The sequence below is a fragment of the Amphibalanus amphitrite genome, unplaced genomic scaffold (genome assembly GCF_019059575.1).
Source record: "Amphibalanus amphitrite isolate SeventyFive unplaced genomic scaffold, NRLGWU_Aamphi_draft 000985F_arrow, whole genome shotgun sequence".
NCBI classification, from domain to species: Eukaryota; Metazoa; Arthropoda; class Thecostraca; order Balanomorpha; family Balanidae; genus Amphibalanus; species Amphibalanus amphitrite.
This window is the reverse complement of record NW_024882479.1, coordinates 176,710-198,987: the sequence shown is the minus strand read 5'-3', so window position 1 is coordinate 198,987 and position 22,278 is coordinate 176,710. Positions and strand designations below refer to the sequence as shown.

Genomic DNA, 22,278 nt, shown 5'->3' with positions numbered 1-22,278 from the left:
GCGGTTATTTGTTTTGCGCGGATGGCGATATTCGGAAGTGCCTTCAGGAAAAAGAAAATTAGTCATTAGCCACAGCCAGCTATCTTCCAGCTTGGAAAACTGGCCTCAGCTGTCAAGTGTCATGTCACAGTGTGACAGGTATTTTATTTGGATGAAATAAATAAGGGCCGGGATGCTATTTCAATCGCGACCCCGAAACTATGACACAAAAAGCGCGTTTGACGGTTTGAGATCAAGGTATGATTTTCCCCTCGTCTGTCACTTTGTTCTACTCTATGAATGATTTCAGAACAAAACATAAATTTATATAACTAAGTTTATATTTCAAATTTACATGCACCGATTGATCAATTATAATGATCGTATGACTATTTGCAGGGCGATGGGTCCGAAACGTCACACCGTACCTAAGTGCCGCTCAGTGGGCACACGGGTCCTGATGCTATCAGTTTGGAGTTTTGGGAGTTCTGGGCTTAATTTTAACCAGCCCCCGTTCACGAGTTCCAGAATCCCTTAACCGTGACGTCACCACGGGCGGCGGTAGAATCTCCCTTCACCCATAGGCATGCATGCAAATTTCATCATCTTTCAAGCGAGCTGGAGAAAAAATCAGGATTATTTGTCATCAAAAGTTGTACCAATGTAACAATGAGCTCGCCTCATTACGATAAATGGGGCTGAAACTAAAAAATAGGACTATATCGAGCCAAATTCAGCAATTCAAATGACCCCTTCATTTGAACGTGAATCATTTCCTCTGATGACGTCACCACGGCGCCTTTATTTCTCTAGTGAACCAGCCCGAGAAGTAAAGGAATATTGATTTTAAAGGGACCCTCCCACCTTAACATTAGTTTTGAGTTGAGATAGCCAAGTTTGCGGCCAGGCTCAGAAACCACCATTTATCCTGGTCGCAACCCCCGCAGCTTTATGGTGTTCAAGAAATTTCTTCCCTTTACTTGCAGGGTGGGACCAGCGTGGTCCCTATCTCTTAACCATTACGGGAATCTGATGACGTCATCAGGCTTTCGAACGTCCGTTAAATGTTTGACTAAAACGTTTTGTAGCACGCGGTGGTATATGCTGCTTTGCGCGCAACAAATGCCGCACTTTCAAATAAAGTCGCTAGGAACAGCGGAGATCCCAAAAAGTAAACAAAAGTAAAAGTCTAATATCTTGAAAACCGGTGAATATTTTTCGATGAAATTTGGTAGATATTCGTTTTTGCTCTTTCTGAACCGAGCGACATCACTTTAATGCCAATTCATTAACTTTTTTGAAGGTGGGAGGGTCCCTTTAAGCATACAAGCTCGAAGTTTTTTGGGCGATACATTTTCGGTACTTCATTACAAAGCTAAAATTTTATTTAGACCTCGCCACCGAAAGCGCAGCAGCCGGCAGCAACTGCTTCTCCCGTAACATTTCTATTGAAGCTATAAGTTATGGTATCTTGCCAGTACATATTTACATTGTTAATTTGCCCATACCTATATCTAGGCAGTTTTCAAAGAAAGGGCGAAAGAAACCAGAACAGAACTAGAATAACAAAGAAAGCTGATATGGGTTCTGGTGACTGGAGCATGACATGCACAAAAGCTGTGGATTTTCCATCCAATGATTCGTCGGCATTGACTCACCAAAAGCTAGTTGACACGAAAAAGATAGGCGGCGAGAATCAGTGGGAAAGGTAATTATAATAATCAAGAAAGGATCTTGATAGGTACATTCACTACATTGCGGTGATATTTAAGTCTCTATTTGGCTGGAAATTTCCGAAACAATGTCAATCAAAATCTAAAATTAGTAGCGTTCTACACAATGCATGACGCTATACAGATTAGGTACCGATCATATGACATTTACTTCACTCCAGCTTTTATTTCCAAATCAGTGTGATCATCGCAGAAATACCGCATTGATATCGTTTCAGATATTTATATCCTATCGTACATGTCGTCCGCTAGCAGTGCACACACCGCGATGGAACAGAAAAGCGTGATATACCGCGCGGCGGGCCTGTTTTTTTTTCCTGTAAACTGTCGTTCATGGTGGCAGGTAGGCGCACAGAGCATTTCAAGCTGTCTTAAGGGAATGCATAAGTTGTCCCTCTCTGAAATAGTTCATTGAACCTCGTTTGACCTGCACGACATCATGGTGAAAAATATAGCGATTTCTGAGAAAAACCTTATGCTTGTGGGAACATACACCGAGCTAATAACAGCGAACTGTGGTGGGCTGAGCTGCAAAAGAACATCATTAGATGAATCCCAATGTTTATGAGTGCTCATCGACAATTTAGGATTATCCAGAACTGCTCCTGACACATCTATATTGGCAGATAATGACACTCGTTTTCGTAAGCGGTACGTGACAATTTGTTAGGCTAGCAACGTTTCTTACGGCATACCTACTTATTTCACCCATGGGGTGCAATTTTTTATTTGAATCATAATTAGCATGATTTCCGCTAAAACGCTCGCCAAGGGGAGTGAAAGTGAGGGCAAATGAATCACGGATTTCTTCAATTGTAAAGTTTTTTCTTGGTTCCGGAAACATCCGTCTGTGAACAGCCAGTCCTTACCAAGTGCAATGGACGAGTGTGAACATATGCAGATAAAACAGACAGACAGACAGACAGACCGTAACATTCAAATCAGTTATCAACAAATCTTGTAATCCGCCTCACATTCACTGCCGCCCTGCAGGCCACTCCCCTTCCACCAGCGCGGCGGCGCTGGCAGATACCACACATTCCTCCCTTCACTGACCCACCAGTGACGTCACTTGTCCGCCAGTGACGTCATATGGGTGCCGTTAGTGGCGTCACGCTGTAATCTCTCCGAGTATAACAGACGGACGGACGGAGAAACAGCCTTCACTGTCAAATTAGTGACCGGAGATGAGCTGGGCCGCTCACCTGTGAAAACTTTGTCAGCTGTGCGGCAGCGCGGAGTGACAGTTTTTGACAGATCTCAGAAGGGATCTTTGGCTCGAACCGTAAGGACAACGTTTTTTTAGGGCGGTTTAGAACAGTGTGGAGGACTCTGAATGGTAGCGGTGAGCGTGAAAACTTTGAAAAGTGGAAGTGATTGTAGGGGACTTTGAAAGACATTTTGAAAAAAGAGAACAACTTTGGTGGACGTTAGGGGAAAAGTGATCTTCTGGCATCTAGATCCAAGGAGTGAAGTAGAAATTAGCAACCGAAGAAACGGAAGAAGGGATACAATTAGAAGAACACTGTCAAAACTAAGAACACCAGTTAACGACCAGCGAAAGCAACAGAAAACGACAGACTGTCAAAGAAGCCGAGAAGAGGTGACAGAAGGCGAGAAGAAGGGAAATTGCAGCGACAGAAGGCGAGAAGAAGGGAAATATTAGCGACAGAAGTCAAGGCAGGGTGTTCAGAGCGTTGAAAAGAGCTTCTTTGTCCCGGTAAGTGACTATAATTCCTCCCGCTGGGTGACACTATTTTACACTATTTACAATTACACAAATATTACACAAAACACTATTTTACAGCTGATTGGAGTTGTTGGTATACTGAATCCTAGTAGAGTAGCCTGGGCGTTCATGAGACTTTGTCTGCCGTCGAGTGATTTGTCTTTTGAGTGACCTTTGGTTATTGTCTGGCTTTGGAGGCTCTTGAGTAATTTCGAGATTTGGGCTTACAATTTCAAACAATGAAATTATACATGTATGAATAGTAAGTTGGTTTCACGAGTTATGGTCGTTGCTTACCCACTGTTGTTTTGACTTATTGTACCCATTCATGCATGCATATAACATCTTAGTGATAGTCATCTCTGGATACTCATAACCACAAATCCTTGTTATTAATTATGCTAGCTTTTTTATTCTAACAAACAGTATAACAGTATAAACTAAAATGATATATCGCTACGCTAAATGCACCATTTCACACGTGCAGGTAAATGCCTACTTCAGGCAGGTAGTGCTGCCTATTCAGAAATAATGCGTAACGAAAAGGGAGACAATCGGTGTGAAGTTGTGAACTAATAGAAGGCATTCGATCCAACGGTTCAAAGAGCAGACATCATTTTATTTACATCTAGTTTTCGTTTGCGTTCAGTGGCGCACCCAAGGGGGGGGCCTTGGGGCCCGGGCCCCCCCCGCTCGGTCATAATTAGGAGGCCCCCTGAGCACCGCTTAGGGTACTTTTACACTTGACTTTCCTGCCTAACCTACTATAATTCTGCACAAGATGCACTATCTGGGCAGAGGCCAGGAGGCCCCCTCTGGTAGGCGACCCTTGATGGGCAGGAGGCCCCTTCTGGATGTGAGGCACCTTCTCACAGGAGGCCCTATCTGGGCAGGAATCAAGAGGCCCCCTCTGGCAGGAGATCCTTCATGGGCAGGAGGCCCCCGAGGCTCCCTCTGCACAGGAGGCCCCCTCTGGTAAGCGACCCTTGATGGGCAGGAGGCCCCGTCTGGCAGGGGACCTTTTATGCACAGGAGGCCCCTTCTGGATTTGAGGCACCTCTCACAAGAGGCCCTATCTGGGCAGGAATCAAGAGGCCCCCTCTGGCAGGAGATCATTCATGAGCAGGAGGCCCCCGAGGCTCGCTCTTCACAGGAGGCCCTTTCTGGACAGGAGCAGGAGGCCCCCTCTGGCAGGAAAGCCTTTATAGGCAGGAGGCCCCTCTGGCAGGACACCTTTTCTGCTTAGTAGGCCCCTTCTGCATGGGAGGCTCCCTTCTGCACAGATGGCCCTATCTGGGTGGGAGCCAGGAGGCCCCCTCTGGCAGGAAATCTTATACTGGGCAGGAGGCCCCCTCTGGCAGGAAATCTTATACTGGGCAGGAGGCCCCGAGGTTTCCTCTACTTAGGGGCCCTTTCTGGGCCGGAGTCAGGGGGCCCCTCTGGCCTCTTGCAGGAGACCCTTTCTGGGCAGGAGGCCCTCTCTGGATGGGAGTCTCTCTCTGCATAAGAGGACATATCTTGGCAGCAGTCAGGAGGCCCCCTCTGCACAAAATGTCCTATCTGGGTAGGAGCCAGGAGGCCCCCTCTGGCAGGAGATCCTATATGGGCAGGAGGCCCCGAGACTCCCTCTGCACAGGAGGCCCTTTGTGGGCAGGAGCCAGGAGGCCCCCTCTGGCAGGAGACCCTTTATGGGCAGGAGTCCCCTCTGGCAGAGGACCTTTTATGCTTAGGAGGCCCCTTCTGGATGGGACGCTCCCTTCTGCACAGAGGGCCCTATCTAGGCAGGAGCCAGGAGGCCCCATCTGGCAGGAGCTCCTTTATGGGCAGGAGACCCCGAGGCTTCCTCTGCACAGGGGCCCTTTCTGGGCAGGAGTCAGGAGGCCCCTCTGGCCTCTTGAACGAGACCCTTTATGCCCTCTCCTGATGGAAGGCTCCCTCTGCACAAGAGGCCCCTTCTGGCAGGACTCTCTCTGGATCCCCTCTGGAAGGAGACCGTCTCTGGGAAAGAGGCCATCTCTGGATAGGAGGCCCCTCTTCACAAGAGGTCCTATCCGGGCAGCGCCTCGCCCTGGCAGGGCATTTTTCATAACGCGGCCTGGCAGAGGGGGGGGGGTCGATGCGACCCCCCTCGCGATTGGATCCTATGGCACCTAGAAATACCAAATTTGGTAGGTAGGTGGCCCTCTTAAAATCCTCGTCCCTGTGCAAATTTGGTTGCTCTAGGTCAATATTTAGGTTTTTTTGGGAGGTATAATTGTAAAAAATTTGCTAAAACAGGTCAAAAGTTTTCGCTGATAACTTTTGATCTAATTAACCCGCGCCGGGCAGGTGCTCCGCGACTTCCGCGCCGGGCCGGGGGGGGGTGTCTGAAAACCCCCCTTCTAACTCGGCTCCTGGGTCACGTAGCGACACGCGGTAAGCGGCATTCAAAAGAGCGTCCAAAATAAGTACGAAAACACTTCAGTCATTTTTTGGGTCAGGTCAAAGGTCAGGTTACCAGAGGTCACCAAAGGTAAAATGTTGGCTATTTCAACATTTTGGAAACTGCCAACGGCTAACTCGGGAACCGATAGAGCTACAGCGCCGCGGAAAAGCGCATTCGATAGCTCTTTTGACGCTCTTTCGCCAATATGTCCTCAGATTTGACCTCAGGTCAACGGTTTAGCCTCCAGAGGGCAAAAACTCCAAAAATAGCCGTTTTTTACGAACAGTGTTTTTCGGCAATAACTTCTGACTCAAAAAAGCCACGACATTACTTTTGCCAGAATCGTGTTCCTCTTGTCAAAACGCGTCGAATGAACTATAAGTTGACCTTGAAAAGTCAACTTAAAAATTTGACCTCAGGACCTGACCGGAAAAGGTCATGTTGCATATCAGTCGATCCGCATCGTCGAGCCGAACACATCTAAGGCGTTTTCATCGCTCTATCATGCCTCTATCAGAAGTTATTAGCAAAAAACTGTTAGATACTATTCGTGACCTGAGATGACCTCGGGGACATCTCAGAACGAGGGGTCACACTCCGGGTCACAGGTGCAATTTTCGGGTTCAGTGTGTCCATTTTACCTACATCCCGATGTTTGAGAGTGTCTAGAATGGCGTTCGTGCAAAACAGACGCCTTTCAATTTTCTCCCATTGAATTATAATAGAGAGGCCGCAAAATTGACCTGACCTTAGGTCACCGATATCGAAATTCCGAGATACACGTTTAATAGGTTTTTATACACGCTTTTATAGGATACACGAGATACACTGTTACTCTCATCAACCGCTGAAAGTTTCAAGGCAATCGTGCGGTCGGTGTAGCCATGACGAACATTCTAATTTGTTTCTGACCTGACCTTGAGAGACCTGGGTCTGAAATTTTCACAGCATGTGCGGAAAAGATGCACGAACAGGTGTGTTAAAAACGGCGGCGCGGAGCTGCGAAAAGCCGCCGGGGGGGGGGGGGTGTTCAAACACCCCCCGGCCAGGCGCGGGTTAAGATAGAGCAAAACAAAAGCACCAGTGAACTCAGCACGTCAAGGCGTGTCGAATGATATACTTTTTTTGTTTGCTTAAGTGTACTTAAAAGTGTAGGTATTAAAGTGTACTTAAGTGCACAACTTAAGTAAAACTTAAGTCTTAGGAATGGTTGAAATGCTTAATGTTGCATATCATTCGACTCAGCTGTTCAAGAGGAACAGAATGATACCATTTTGAAACCTGTTCTATTATGTGACAAGTTATCGGCACAAACGTCATTTGACCTGAGTTGACCTCATTTGACCTGAACCTTAGATAAGTACACCAAACAAAGAAACACCGAGTGACATTATGTTAAGTACTGTGGTATCAAAGAACAAAAGGGATACAACGAAGCGGACATCTCTATATTTTCCGAATAGGAGTTATTTGAATATTTTCCCATAGGCTTAACATTACGACGTAATGACCCCTAACTGACCTCAGGTCAGTGACATAAAAAACGAACTACATATTATACAGCTCGGTGAACTTAGCACATCCTGAAAGTTTGAAGGAAATCAGTCCAAAACTGTGCGTTGGACAGGTACATAAAAAATTAAATTTGACCATAACCTTGTACCCGTTTTTCTGACATGGTGGCCTGACCCAAGGTCGACCGGACCTGAAATTTGCAGATCACATGAAAAAAGGTTGCCCCATATGTTGTGCCAAATTTAGCGGCGTTGCGCGCCGCCAATTTTACGCTATCTTTGAAAAACCTTAGGGGGAGGGGTCGCATCGACCCCCCTGCCAGGGTGAGGGTTAAGCTTTACTAATAACGCTAAGAACGTCACCAAACATACAGAGGCCGTCAAAAAGTAAGCCATTTGGAGGCCCCCTCGATAGAGAAAAGGCCCCCTGGCAAGCGGAACACGGAGGCCCCTTTGAGCCCGGGCCCCCTCCCCTGGAAAATCCTGGGTGCGCCCCTGTTTGCGTTTGCAATATGTTGTTGAGCTTCTTCTGATTGTAAATGCTGAGCATCCACTATACATTATCACAAAACTGAGTCGTACTCGTAACTACGAAAAAAGGAGCTGAATTTAATTGCTTTGCTCTAACATTACACTCTGTATCATAATGCTATATTTCTCTTCGATGTCGCTCACTTCACGTACGGTATATTGAGGAATAATCACTCCGGAATGCGTATTTAGAGTCACGATGTGCCTTTCATCACGGTTCAAAGAGGATTTGGAAAGTCCACCCCCTCGCTAATGCTTGTAATAGCGACATGTACTGACTTCGCCCTTGGCAGTGAATGTATGCTACTTTGAGCATGATATGGGTAATACAACACAATAATACTAGCTGAGCATCTTATCATAAAGGCCCATAATTATTGCGCTACACCCCACTCTGGTGTGTTGTATGTTACACTACTCAGAGGTGTATGTGTATTGTGTGTTACACTCTAACCACGGGTAGGGTAGCAAATGCCATAGTAATCGGGTGAGAGAGAGAAAAGCCGACTGGAAAACGATAATTATAATCAAGTTATGTTACCAAATGAGGTGTAATGACGTGGAAAGCTTGAAAAGTCATCTAAGTCATCTAATCATTACCAAAGTCATCTAAGGTCAATGGCCTTGGCCTGACCTCCAAGCGACCTGGACACCCAACACAAGGCATGGGACTTAGATCATTTTACATGTTGAAACCTTTACAACCACAAAAAAGACTGGAAACTCGCGTGGATAATGTGCGTGGACATACGCCGAATCGCGATTCCGGCCGAGTATTGTCTCGAAAAAAGGTCACAGGTAAAGGTCATATTGGTCAGAGTCATTCAATTTTAAACCTCGCCTGCATAAGCGGGAGGGGGAGGAGGTCGAACGGACCTCCCTCGGTTTTTCGCGAATAACTCACGTAAAAAGGGACCGATCTCGACGAAACTTTCAGTGCCTTCGCGTTAATCAATTTTACACCTAACCTAAAAATTTAATGACCCTGACCCAAATGACGTTTGACAGGTGACCTACTTTTCGAGACCATGTTTGACCGGAATCGCGATTCGGCGTATGTCGGCTCGCATTAGCCGCGCGTTTGCGGTCTCTTCGTGGTTTCAAGCGCTCAAACATGTGATATGATGTTGGTTCCGTGCATTAGCCCGCGACCTGGTGGGGGGGGCTATTTTTTGCCCCCCCTCCAGACTTTTCGATATATCTCCAGAACCGCTGCGCCGATCGTCACCAAACTTTCAGTACCCTCCCGGACATCAATTTTACACATTGTGACCAAAATTTTTTCCAAAGGCTATGATAGGTTGGCCGGAAATGACGTCAGAGTGACGTCATGTTCTGCCGTTTTCGACCCAAAAAAGGGTTTCGCGGGAAGAGCTGTCAGGCCTATAGTTTTGCGAATACAGAAAAATGATAAAGACATAAAAGCTGTAGATTAGACAGGGCTACAAAACTGCTATCTCGGATTTTTGATTTTTTTATTTTGACCCCCAAAAATCAAAAAATAGATTTTTGGGATAAAGTAGTCAAAAAATCCAAAAAGTTTTTTGAATTTCGCAAAAACCGGAATATATGTGATAGTCCTTACCGCCTTCCATCCACATACCAAATTTTAGATTGATACCTCTTTTTTTGGCGAAGTTATAGCGAAAAAACTGTTCAAAATTGATGACGTCAAATTTTCAAACTCAATTTTTAGCAATTCTAGACCTCGTAGTGCAAAACAAAGACCACCATTAGACTCCCCGTGATGAGCTGCATCGAATCGATACCCATTTTATGCAAAAATATCAACTTTGAAATTTGACCTTTTTTGACCTGACCTTGACCTGACCTCCACCAGAAAGTGACCTAAACCGTACCTGATGGTCTTATAACCAACACCATTGGGTTGGAAATGAAAAACTGGCCATAAAACATGCATCGCACAACCTTAGTAAAGTTGGGTTCATGTGGTGACCCTTGGTGACCTTTGGTGACCTGACCTGTGACCTGACCTGGTATGACCAGTGACCTCTAATAGCAACATATGTACTAGACAACTGACGTCTTATCGCTGATTTTCGACAAAATGCGTTTTACTCGGTGTTATAGCGCTTTCCCTAGAAGCCCCGTGAACGGTGAAACATTTTATCTTTGACCTGACCTGTGACGTCATCGGTGACCCCGAGGTCAATAAAATTTGGTTTCCCTCGACAAATTTGACAGGGCTATCGAACGCCGTTTTAATTTTGCGGATCCGTCCAGTAGTTTCGGAGATACGAGGGGGGGCAAAAAATAGCCCCCCCCACCAGGTCGCGTTATAAACAGACCCCACCAGGGCGCGGGTTAGGGTGGGTGTCAAGGTCACCTGAAGGTCGGGTCAGGTCACTGACCTTTGATGACCTCGGTTCACTTTTTCTGGTTTTACTTGTTTTTAGTCTAGTTTTTGCAACTGATTTCGAATTTAACAACCATTTGAACATTTAAGAAGTAGTTTTGATGACTTCGTAACATGTTACAAAGCTGTCAGAGGCGGCTGACACGTACTACGAATACCCGACAGGACCCCTATTGGTTGACCTGACCTGACCTGACCCGACCTGGCCTAAATGCATGAAGACATTTGTGATCAAAACTGACATGATATTCGTCATCAACAACCCGAAAAAAAACAGCAGCCGCACTTCACGACGTTCTAAAAGACCCCGATTTTCCCGACTTTTTTGTCATTTACCTGACCTGGAAGGTCAACCAATGACCAAGGACCTTAAAATTGGGTATCATCGGCTTCCTCTCGTCACAGGCAGCACGCTCGTTTTTCCGCGAAGCTCTAGCTCGATCAGGGCCAAACGGCAAGGGGCGGGCCCAAACCGAACCTTCCCCCCTCCCCTCCTTATATGTTCGAGGCTGGCAAAAAACCAATACGGGCGAGGGTTACGAATGAGTGTAAATTTGGTTATTGTCATTTAACGTCTTGGCACTAAATTGTCATTGACTAATCAAACCAATGAGCGTCCAGCACGGCTTACTACGACTGGTCAATTGAATCGATAGCTTAGTTTTTTTTTTCATTTGGAATGTTCTCGGTCATGTACAAAGCTAGCGCAAGTGTCGCCACTTTACGTCACATTCATAGGTTGGAGCGCACGCCCGATGTTTTCATTTTCTGTTTTGTTACTTAAGGCTACGTTTTGGTATGTTTTTATCATAACATAACAATTTTGGCATGTAATGTTATAACCATTTTTACTTCAGTAGCAATATCATTCAAACAATTTGGCAGCAACTATCCCAAAAAGGTCCTCAGTCAAGCAATTGACGTTCCCGCTATTTTCAAACTTGTTTGCCAGGTGCGTGGTGCGAAAAACTCGCCTATCGCCTATGCCGATTACACGGAGCCGAGCTCTTATTTCACTGCTCAGTGCTCCCGATCAGTACTGAATTTGCTCATGTAAATGGCGCTGGGTTAAGGACGGCTCGACGGATCCAAATGTGAATCTCTTGCCCCTCGAAACGTGGTAGCTGTGTAACAGCGAAATACATTCATCCAATATCAAAAGCAAGTAACTACAACTTCATTTCACAGGGCGCTCACATCCTGATTATATCATATAAAATATTCCGCGTGGTTTTCATAACATTCACTCTCATATCACGCTGGTTACATCCCGTTTTAGTAAAGCCGTCACTTCTCACAGAAACCTGTAGTGTTGCGAATACTCACGAAGTCGCGCTCACGACGCAATTATCTCACCTGATATCGAGTGTCTCAAGTCACGAAATTAGGCGAAAATAGTGTGAAAGATGGCCTGAAGGTGACCATTGTAACTGAGGTTATTCTCAAGAGCGCAGGTTGGGGATTTTGGTAGACGTGTGGATGGGAATGAATTACATATTTGTTAGGTGGTGAGGTAGAGGGCTGCTTTGCTAGTCTTAGGAGATATCAGATAGCAGACTTGACTGGCCTGTATTTTAGGTCCCGAACAATTTGCCATTGGTGGAATCTTTAATTGTATGGCGCAAGGCCAAAGTAGAAAGGTGTCATGATTGTGAATATTATTGTCGATGTAGAAAGGTGTAAGAATCCAGAAGCAGTGGACGGTGTGCTCGCATTTTCCCCGCGACGTTTTTCTACATTTAAAACTCGTTGAATCTCAATTTATCATCAATTTAACCTAAATCTAAGGTCACTTGTTCGCCAAAAAAATAAAATTGAAAGCTCTTTTGTATTTCGTACCGCCACCCTTGTAGTTCATTTTGAAATTGCAAGTAATTTTTATCATTTCATTCGAGGATAACAAGAACTGCTTTCAGAGCCTGCGGGCCGCGGGGGTAAAGGTATACCCAAAATCTGCCCGGAGTCATCCAATCAGAGTAATATCTTTCGCATACCACCTTCCCCGTGTCACACAGAACAGGTTCGATCATTGGAGACAGCTCGCCCATTCCAGAGTGCACACTGTGCACTGCACTGCACAGCTATGTGACTGTGAGCGCTCTAAGCAGAGATCGCTATCATTTAGCACGTGACTAGATAACAGCAGCTCCGCTCACTTCAAGATCGGTAAAACCGCTCCATGCTGGGAATATGCAGTGTCCTCTCCCCAAGAATTTACGTTAGTTGCTGTATTGCTCGTGAGTTTCAGATTTAAATTGCTCAACGCCTCAATTCACATTGCAATCGCCTCACGTTTTCATTTCATGCGGATTCAACATTTTGACAGGGAAAGTGTTTCACTCTCAAACCTTCAATGCATTGTGCAATGCGAATGAATATGGGATTTAACTTCTTTTAATTAACCCGTGCCGGGTCGGGAGGGGGGGGGGGCGTTTTTATCTCCTCCCTCAGGTTTTTCGCGGATATCTCAAAAACAGGTTTTGGTATAGCTGTTCACACATCTTTCCCACACATGTTAAGAAAATATCAGACCTGAGTCGTTAATGTTTAAGTCGCCAGGTCACGTTAATTAAATGACCTTACCAAAAAAAGTTAAACGGCTTGCTGTAGCTTCTCCGACTGGGCGATGGCTTTGAAACTTTTAGCGATTGAATAGAGTAACAGTGTGTGTGTGAACTGTTTATCTCGTAAATTTGATATATGTGACCTAAGGTCAGGTAAATTTTGAGACCTCTTAACCCTATTAGTGGCAGGGGGGGGGGGTTGTTTTTATCCACCCCTCAGGTTTTTCGGGAATATCTCCGAAACCGCTGAAGCTACGATGCTGAAATTTTCTGACTTTTCCTAAAACTAAATTGGGCACATTCCCTGAAAATTTCAAGTTCATAACTTAACCAGGGGCGGCTCCAGAGCACTGGGAATTGGGGGGTCCTATTCGTGAAGCGAGTCATTTGGGCGAAGATCACGATGCTGCACCAGTTTTACGAACAGTGAATAAAAGGTATCATGTGATAACATATACAGTTATTGTGCATCCTCTTTTGACACGTTTTTGCTATAATAGGCGGATCCAGGCGTCCAAAAAGGGGGGTTATGTTTTACCTCCCAACATAGGTGCCCTGACACCGCCTATGCATTACCAATACAATTTTAGTCGTTCTCTCATAAGAAAATTATAACATAACAAGACCATTACCACCCTTTTTAGAAACAGTACCAACAAAAACCTTATTTACTATACTTTTTGTGTACCCCCAATCTCAATTATCTGTATCCGCCTATGATTTTTGAAAATGCATATTTTTAGGATCCATGTGAATTCCTGGTTCATTCTCTATCGATCGGCAAAAGTTGCGTTAAGATTGGTTCAGAAACCTGGCCGTGATAAACAGTCTAAAATGTATCTGCAATTTGCCCGTTTTTACCCCCCTCTACCCCCCCTATTGACATTTTTTAATTTTTATTTTTTAGAAATGTAGATCACGTTGAGCGAAATCGAATGCCGTTTGAATTTTGAAAATCGGCCCGTTAGATCTCGAGATATCAAGGGGGGTCGTAAACAGCCCCCCCCCTGCCACTAATAGGGGGTAGCCAGGAGCCTGCCACTAATAGGGTTAAATTGAAAGTCAATGGGATAATATTGAAATGCGCCTCTTTTCGACGAACGTCGTTCTAAACACTTAGACATTTTCATAAGTAACAATGACGCACTGAATTGGAAAATCACACCCGTGACCTCTCTGTGTGCATCTGAGGTCATTGCTGGTCATGAACGGTCATCAGTAGTTTTTTTCTTTTTTACTATACTCTTACTTCTACTGTTGGTTCCCGAGTTATGCGCCGGGTTTTCGAAAGTTGTTGAAATATGCAAAATTTGGCCTTTGATTACGTTTGGCAACCTGACTTTTGACCTGAATTAAAAATGACCTAAAAATGTATATTGAATATCAGCTACTGGACCGCATGTTTAACTGCGGCATATGCGTAATTCAAACTGCCGATAGCTCTGTTGGTGACTTGCACACTTTCTTATTTATCGAAATAACTTACTATTCGTTTACATTCGTTTACATTCTTACTATTCGTGCAATTACGCTTGTATTTATAATTAGTGTCAATTTTATCTACTTTCGACTAAACTCCAAACTACAATCAATCAGAACTTGACACTCAAACTAGATAGATATTGACGTATGGGCCGCAATCCTACCGGATAATAACCAAGATTCTTACAGATTAGGTTAGGACGCGAGTCACGTGATCCTTTTTCTGCTTTTCCAAATCCTACTCACAATTTTCATAAGCCTTGATTTATTCCTTGCACAGAGGAGTTTGTAGTTATTTCATATACAAAAATTATTCAGTGATATTTAAAATTAACAAACAGATTTAACTCGCAATCACAGACAAAAATTGAATTTATTCGCGTTTCATTAATTTAATCAGCTGGCAACCATCACCCATCGTCCTCGATGTAGTCGAACTTGGCGCACTCAGATAGTGTTCGAAATTTGTGACGCTTACTTGTTGCTATGGCGACCGAGCAGTACCTACGATTTTCATTTGTCAACAAGTGCTTGCAGAGCTACCGCTCACACTTTTGAACACAGTCTTTATGCGTCAGTTTGTTTTACGCGTCATATCTGAAACATGTTTCGTGAGGCTCCAAAACCATTCAATTCATCTCCTTCAATAGAAGTGTTTTGTAACATTTTCGATATGTTTTTTGGGCTTAATTGCTAGCTCCATTCATCCTATCTTGCGTGAGGATAGTCATCACTAGCCACTAGGGGACCAGTCGTTGAAAGCAAGAAACATCGACGAGGAGAAGGTCTTGTGAAAAGTCTCAGCGATTGCATTGAGCATTAACCCGCGCCCTGCTGGGGGGGGGGGGGGTGTTTGAACACCCCCCCTTGTGGTTTTTCGCGAACGCCGCCGTTTTTCGTACACCTTATCATACATCAATTCTACACATGTTGTGAAAATTTCAGACCAAGGTCATTCAAGGTCAGGTCACCAGGTCACTTGAAGTGACCTCACCTCATAAAAAGTTTCAATGTCTGTCATAGCTACACCGAGTGACCGATCGCTTTGAAACTTTCAGCGATTGCTAAGAGCAATAGCATGTACAAAATGTATATCTCAAAATTTTGATATCGATGACCTAAGGTCAGGTAAATTTTGCGACCTCCCCATTATAAGTCAATGGGAGAAAATTGAAATGCGCCTCTTTTGGATGAAAGACATTATCCCGGTAGTTGCTGGGGTATTTCGCCACCCACCGTTTGCTGGGGGGGGGGGGGGGCGTTAAACGCCCCCAGCCGATAACTCGAGAACCAATAGGCGCAGCGAAACGCACGAGGCGGCAAACGAAAGAACGCGACGAGACGCTTCAGATGAGTACTTTAAAATTGAATTTTGAGGTCACAGGTCGGGTCAAGGTCAGGTCAAACACCTGAAATCGGGCTTTCAGTAGCATGGACTTCAAGACTTCGCAATGGGCGCCTCTCGTCATAAACTCTGTGAAAACGGTGCACAATCCATCGTATAAGGCCTACAAGAGTGTCAGCTCCATGTAGGGTCAGCCGAACATAGGTCAGGGTCAAGGTCAGGTCAACCGGGTAGGCACATATCCCCGAAAATCAAAACTGATATTCGCAGCCCGTGACACATGTTTTATGGGTGATTTGGGGCGTAGAACACGATGGTGACATTCATTTTATCATATGTGTACGTGTTTGGCTCAAAAAGTTCAATTTAAGAAATGCATGTATCATGGTCGTGAAAGAGTCACGAGAAATTGCCAAGATTCAGTTCAAGATTTTGGAAAATGCGGAACGATAATCAATAATCGAAGATAGCCATTTGATTGTTCATGGTATCGGGAGTCTAATGGCGTTTACTGCATGCCTGTATGTCTCTTTTGTGATTTTATATGATTTTTTTGAACATATGCCGTTTTTGGTCGAAAACTCAGAAATCATGACGTCACTAAAACCTCGATATCTCAAAATTTTTCGGACCGATTTTTTTTTGAAACTTTGTCACAATAACCTTCAATCAATTCCCTACAGGTACCCAAAATTTGGCGCGCCTGCTTTTATGCTATGACCCGGCGAAAAAAGTGGGGGCGTTTAACGCCCCCCCCCCAGCAACTCGCGGGTTATAAACACTCCCAAACACCGAATTACAAGTGGTTTAGACACACTGAACATGAAAATGGTGTCCGTGACCCTTGTTTATGCCCTGAGGTCATCTTAGGTCACGAATGGTATCTAACAGTTTTTTCGCAAATATCTTTTGATAGAGGCATGCTAGAGCGATGAAAACGCCTTAGATGTGTTTAGCTTGACGATACGGATCGACTGATATGCAACATGACCCTTTCCGGTCAGGTCATGACCTTGACCTGAGGTCAAGTTTTCAAGTTGACCTTTCAAGGTCAAGTTATAGTTCATTCGATGCGTCTTGACGAGAGGAACACGATGCCGGTGAAAGTAAGCTCGTACAAGGCTTGGGTAAAAAGTTATTGCAGAAAAACTGTTTCCGAAAAAATCGGATTTTTTGCAGTTTTTGCCCCTTGCAAGCAAAACCGTTGACGTTAGGTCAAATCTGAGAGAATTACTCAGAAAGGACGTTAATAGGGCTATCGAATGCGCTTTTCCGCGGCGCTGTAGCTCTATTGGATCCCGAGTTATGCGTTGGCTTCTTGGAAAGTTTCGACATTCGACCTGGAAATCGGCGAAATTTTGCCTTCAATGACCTCTGGTGACCTGACCTTTGACCTGACCAAAAATTGACCGAAGTGATTTCGTCATCATTTTTGACGCTCTTTCGAACGCCGCCTTCCGCGTATCACTACGTGGCCCAGGAGACGAGTTACAAGGGGGGTGTTCAAACACCCCCCCCCCCCAGCAGGGCGTGGAAATCCAGCAGGACGTGGAAATCCAGCCGGGCGCGGGTTAAATGACGAAAATATTTTTACCCCCCACCGCCTCAGGCGATCACGTGCCGTCACCCACCTGGAAATAACCTCCCCTCCTGGTAACCATTCTCGGCATAGCGCGATAACTGGGCGCTATACTGTTTGGTCTTTAGTTCATCGTTCTGCCACTAGGCGTCGCTGCTGCTTCACTCAGCCGGTTTCCGTGCGATGGCTATCAGGTTTCGGTGCATAGTTTACTATCTTTGACCGGGCCAAGTTCTTTGAAGCGACGGATGCGAAAACTCACATCGTGATGAGGGAACAGATAACCTAACTGCACCAGAAAGAGATATAAAAAGGTGCTTTCCCAGCACATTGTAGGTAGCGGTTTTAGTTGCGCACATACACATGTTGAAGTGGTTTGGATTAGGCTCAATGTAACGGTTTTAGTTTCGTGCACTGAACTTAACCCGCGCCCTGCTGGGGGTCCTGGATTTCCACGCCCTGCTGGGGGGGGTGTTTGAACACCCCCCCCTTGTAACTCGGCTTCTGGGCCACGTAGCGATACGCGGAAGGCGGCGTTCGAAAGAGCGTAAAAAATAATGACGAAATCACTTCGGTCAATTTTTTGGTCAGGTCAAAGGTCAGGTCACCAGAGGTCATTGAAGGCAAAATTTCGCCGATTTCCAGGTCGAATGTCGAAAATTTCCAAGAAGCCAACGCATAACTCGGGAACCAATAGAGCTACAGCGCCGCGGAAAAGCGCATTCGATAGCCCTATTAACGCCCTTTCTGAGTAATTTTCTCAGATTTGACCTAACGTCAACGGTTTTGCCTGCAGGGGGCAAAAACTGCAAAAATAGCCGATTTTTTCGAAAACAGTTTTTCTGCAATAACTTTTGACCCAAGCCTTGTACGAGCTTACTTTTACCGGCATCGTGTTCCTCTCGTCAAGACGCATCGAACAAACTATAACTTGACCTTGAAAGGTCAACTTGAAAATTTGACCTCAGGTCAAGGTCATGACCTGACCGGAAAGGGTCATGTTGCATATCAGTCGATCCGTATCGTCGAGCTGAACACATCTAAGGCGTTTTCATCGCTCTAGCATGCCTCTATCAAAAGTTATTTGCGAAAAACTGATAGATACCATTCGTGACCTAAGATGACCTCAGGGCATAAACAAGGGTCACGGACACCATTTTCAAGTTCAGTGTGTCTAAACCACTTGTAATTCGGTGTTTGGGAGTGTTTATAATGTCTTTCATCCAAAAGAGGCGCATTTCAATTTTCTCCCATTGACTTATAATGGGGAGGTCGCAAAATTGACCTGACCTTAGGTCATCGATATCAAAATTCTGAGATATACATTTTGTACATGCTATTGCTCTTAGCAATCGCTGAAAGTTTCAAAGCGATCGGTCACTCGGTGTAGCTATGACAGACATTGAAAGTTTTTATGAGGTGAGGTCACTTCAAGTGACCTGGTGACCTGACCTTGAATGACCTTGGTCTGAAATTTTCACAACATGTGTAGAATTGATGTGTGATAAGGTATACAAAAAACGGCGGCGCTCCGCGCCGCCGTTTTTGAGATATTCGCGAAAAACCACAAGGGGGGGTGTTCAAACACCCCCCCCCAGCAGGGCGCGGGTTAAAGGGTGGGTGTGCTTTCGCTTATGCTCATCAACCCATTGTAGGGTAGAATGAAGAGAGTTTTAGTTTGTCATTCATTAAATAATATGGGCTTGGCCACGGGCATCATTTTCCGAAATGTTTGGTAGGGCTCTAATGGATAATTTAAAAAAAAAATACCATGCAGCGCAGAAGGGTTAACGTTAAAATTATCAGGTTATTGGCAGGGCTCGGTCCCTACCAAGCCTCCTACTACAAAACAACACCCATGGACATGGCTATGGAACAAAATCAGCATTGTTGAGTTCATCTTTAGTAATCTCACGCGGCCAGGCCGTTTCGAGGGGCGTAATATACATACACCTCTACATTCCCTTGTTTGGGAAGATTCAGCTTAACCCACTATTAATCCGCGCCCAGCAAAAAGCTCTAGCCGAGCGGCGGTAAAGAAAAAACACCCGTTTCCGGTGTTCCTTTCAAAGGAGGGGCTGAACACACACCTTGCGAGTTCGTGTGGTGTGCCTGGGCTCTGATGAGCATCGCCTAAGCTTATGCTGTGCCGTGGGATCATTGAGCCATTCTCTCAGCATCTAACATATCAGATCCACGCTACGATAAGACCACCAGGACCGGAGAATAATCTAGATAAAACAATCGGAAACCCCCAAAATTGAGGTGTTTCCTTCTCTGGTCTGCCAAGGGCTTATCAATGTAGCTGACTGAAAACAAGGGTTATTTATTATGTAAGATGGAATTTAATGGGCATGGGAATACCTCGATGCCATCAATCGTCACTATGGTGACATTATATAAGACAGCTGGGCCTTTAGCTGGGCCTTTAGCTCTCAGACTGTCTAAACGCTGAGCAGGCATTCGCGTGCTAACCGAATATCGCGTGTAAATCGTTTCCTGCTCAGCAGTACTTCAGCTCACGGACATCGAGCACATTGGAAACTGACGAAAAGGCGGCTGAACCGCTTCCACCTCGCGACAAGTTTGATCAGAAAATATTGCATTTTGACCCAAAATTTTCATTAAGACTTTTTTTACGTAAAAAAGTTATGAATTTCACAATATTCATCATCGAATAGACACATGCGTCAGAGAATAGCGTAGCCTACCTTTCATTGTTTTTTACCAAACCGATAAAAAAAAAAATCAGGAGTTACTGAAATTGTGTGACGTACGACAATTTTTTTTACAAGTTTTAGACCTTGTGAAGGAAAAAAATAGCACCATTCGAGTCATAATGAAAGCCTGCATCAGGGTGACACCTTCTTTTTTTTTTTGCCGAAACACCAACTTCAAAACTTAGGCTCGATTACCTGACCTAGACATTAACCCGCGCCCTGCTGGAGGGGGGGGGTGTTTGAACACCCCCTTGTGGTTTTTCGCAAATAGCTCAAAAACGGCGGCGCTCCGCGCCACCGTTTTTGGCACACCTTTTCATACATCAATTCTACACATGTTGTGAAAATTTCAGACCAAGGTCATTCAAGGTTAGGTCACCAGGTCACTTGAAGTGACCTCACCTCATAAAAAGTTTCAATGTCTGTCATAGCTACAACGAGTGACCGATCGCTTTGAAACTTTCAGTGATTGCTAAGAGCAATAGCATGTACAAAATGTATATCTCAGAATTTTGATATCGATGACCTAAGGTCAGGTCAATTTTGCGACCTCCCCATTATAAGTCAATGGGAGAAAATTGAAATGCGCCTCTTTTGAACGAAAGACATTATAAGCACTCCCAAACACTGAATTACAAGTGGTTTAGACACACTGAACATGTAAATGGTGTCCGTGACCCCTGTTTATGCCCTGAGGTCATCTTAGGTCACGAATGGTATCTAACAGTTTTTCGCAAATAACTTTTGATAGAGGCATGCTAGATCGATGGAAACGCCTTAGATGTGTTCAGCTCGACGTGATATGCAACATGACCCTTTCCGGTCAGGTCATGACCTTGACCTGAGGTCAAATTTTCAAGTTGACCTTTCAAGGTCAAGTTATAGTTCATTCGATGCGTCTTGACAAGAGGAACACGATGCCGGTAAAAGTAAGCTCGTACAAGGCTTGGGTCAAAAGTTATTGCAGAAAAACTGTTTCCGAAAAAATCGGCTATTTTTGCAGTTTTTGCCGCCTACGGGCAAAACCGTTGACGTTAGGTCAAATCTGAGACAATTATTCAGAAAGGGCGTTAATAGGGCTATCGAATGCGCTTTTCCGCGGCGCTGTAGCTCTATTGGTTCCCGAGTTATGCGTTGGCTTCTTGGAAATTGTCGATATTCGACCTGGAAATCGGCGAAATTTTGCCTTCAATGACCTCTGGTGACCTGACCTTTGAACTGACCAAAAAATTGACCGAAGTGATTTCCTCATTATTTTTTACGCTCTTTCGAATGCCGCCTTCCGCGTATCGCTACGTGGCCCAGGAGCCGAGTTAGAAGGGAGGGTGTTCAAACACCCCCCCCCCCCCAGCAGGGCGTGGAAATCCAGGACCCCCAGCCGGGCGCGGGTTAACTCGACCTGAATTTCATCCAAATATGATCCATATCATTGATTGAATATGCTCATTGAGTTCTATGGGTAAAATGACCAACAAAACATGTGTCGCGCATATTCTATTCATTTCTTCGTTTTGGTGACCTGACATTGACCTTGACCCTTGGATAGTTTACCATCTAATGCATCTTGTCTTGTTACCGTAATAATGCGTTTTGAATGATCAATCTAAGCTCACTCTTCACCAGCTGGGTTGCAGAGCCAAAAACGTAGGCATTTGTAATTTTTACACTTATAATCCGACGTTTATCTAGCCTATGACAAATAAAGCAAAAAAAAAAAAAAAAAAAAAGAAGAAATGTTTCAAGGATTCGTCTTCCTGAGAGCTTTCCATCACCGTTTTTCCCACCTCTCTAAGACCATCCGATCGGAATTAAGTTAGACTGTGGGTAGAATCCGCCCCCTCCCTCCCTCCCCCCACCTCAGCGTTCGGCGGAATACCCCAGCGGGGCGCGTTCGGCCGAATACCCCAGCGGGGCTCGTGTTAACTGTTGCGCTGGCTGCTCGCGTGCCGTTCAAAGGAAGCCGATTCGCTGGCGTTTCACCGGCAATTTGCGAGCGAGGACCGGAAGTGGTCGTGCATCATAAAAGCGGCGAGTTTAGCAGTGTAAATCATAAGCGTAGGAACCATGGGTGCAAGGGTGCAGCTGCACCCACAATATTTAGCCAGTGGGTGCAGACAATGTATTCTGCACCCACAATAATCTGAACCAAAAACCCCTTTTTCATCAACACTATTTCCCATGCAGCACGGCATATTCAGGATATGTTGCCTATTATCCATCTTTCGAAGCATTTGCTACTGTGATGTCTTCAAAACTTACATTTGTGCTGAAAAAAGGGAAATGGAGCATGTGATTGAACA

The 22,278-nt window shown here is 45.0% G+C and overlaps 1 protein-coding gene across 2 annotated transcripts in view; it reads left to right on the top strand.

Moving 5' to 3' along the window:
* Window positions 1-2,877: 2,877 nt before the first annotated feature.
* The window catches only part of LOC122368884, a 44,503-nt gene continuing 25,102 nt past the window's right edge, over window positions 2,878-22,278 (top strand). For both annotated transcript variants that reach the window (XM_043343196.1, XM_043343194.1), the window contains exon 1: window positions 2,878-3,432. The gene's annotated coding sequence lies outside the window, so the exon portion shown is untranslated. The remainder of the gene's footprint in view (window positions 3,433-22,278) is intronic.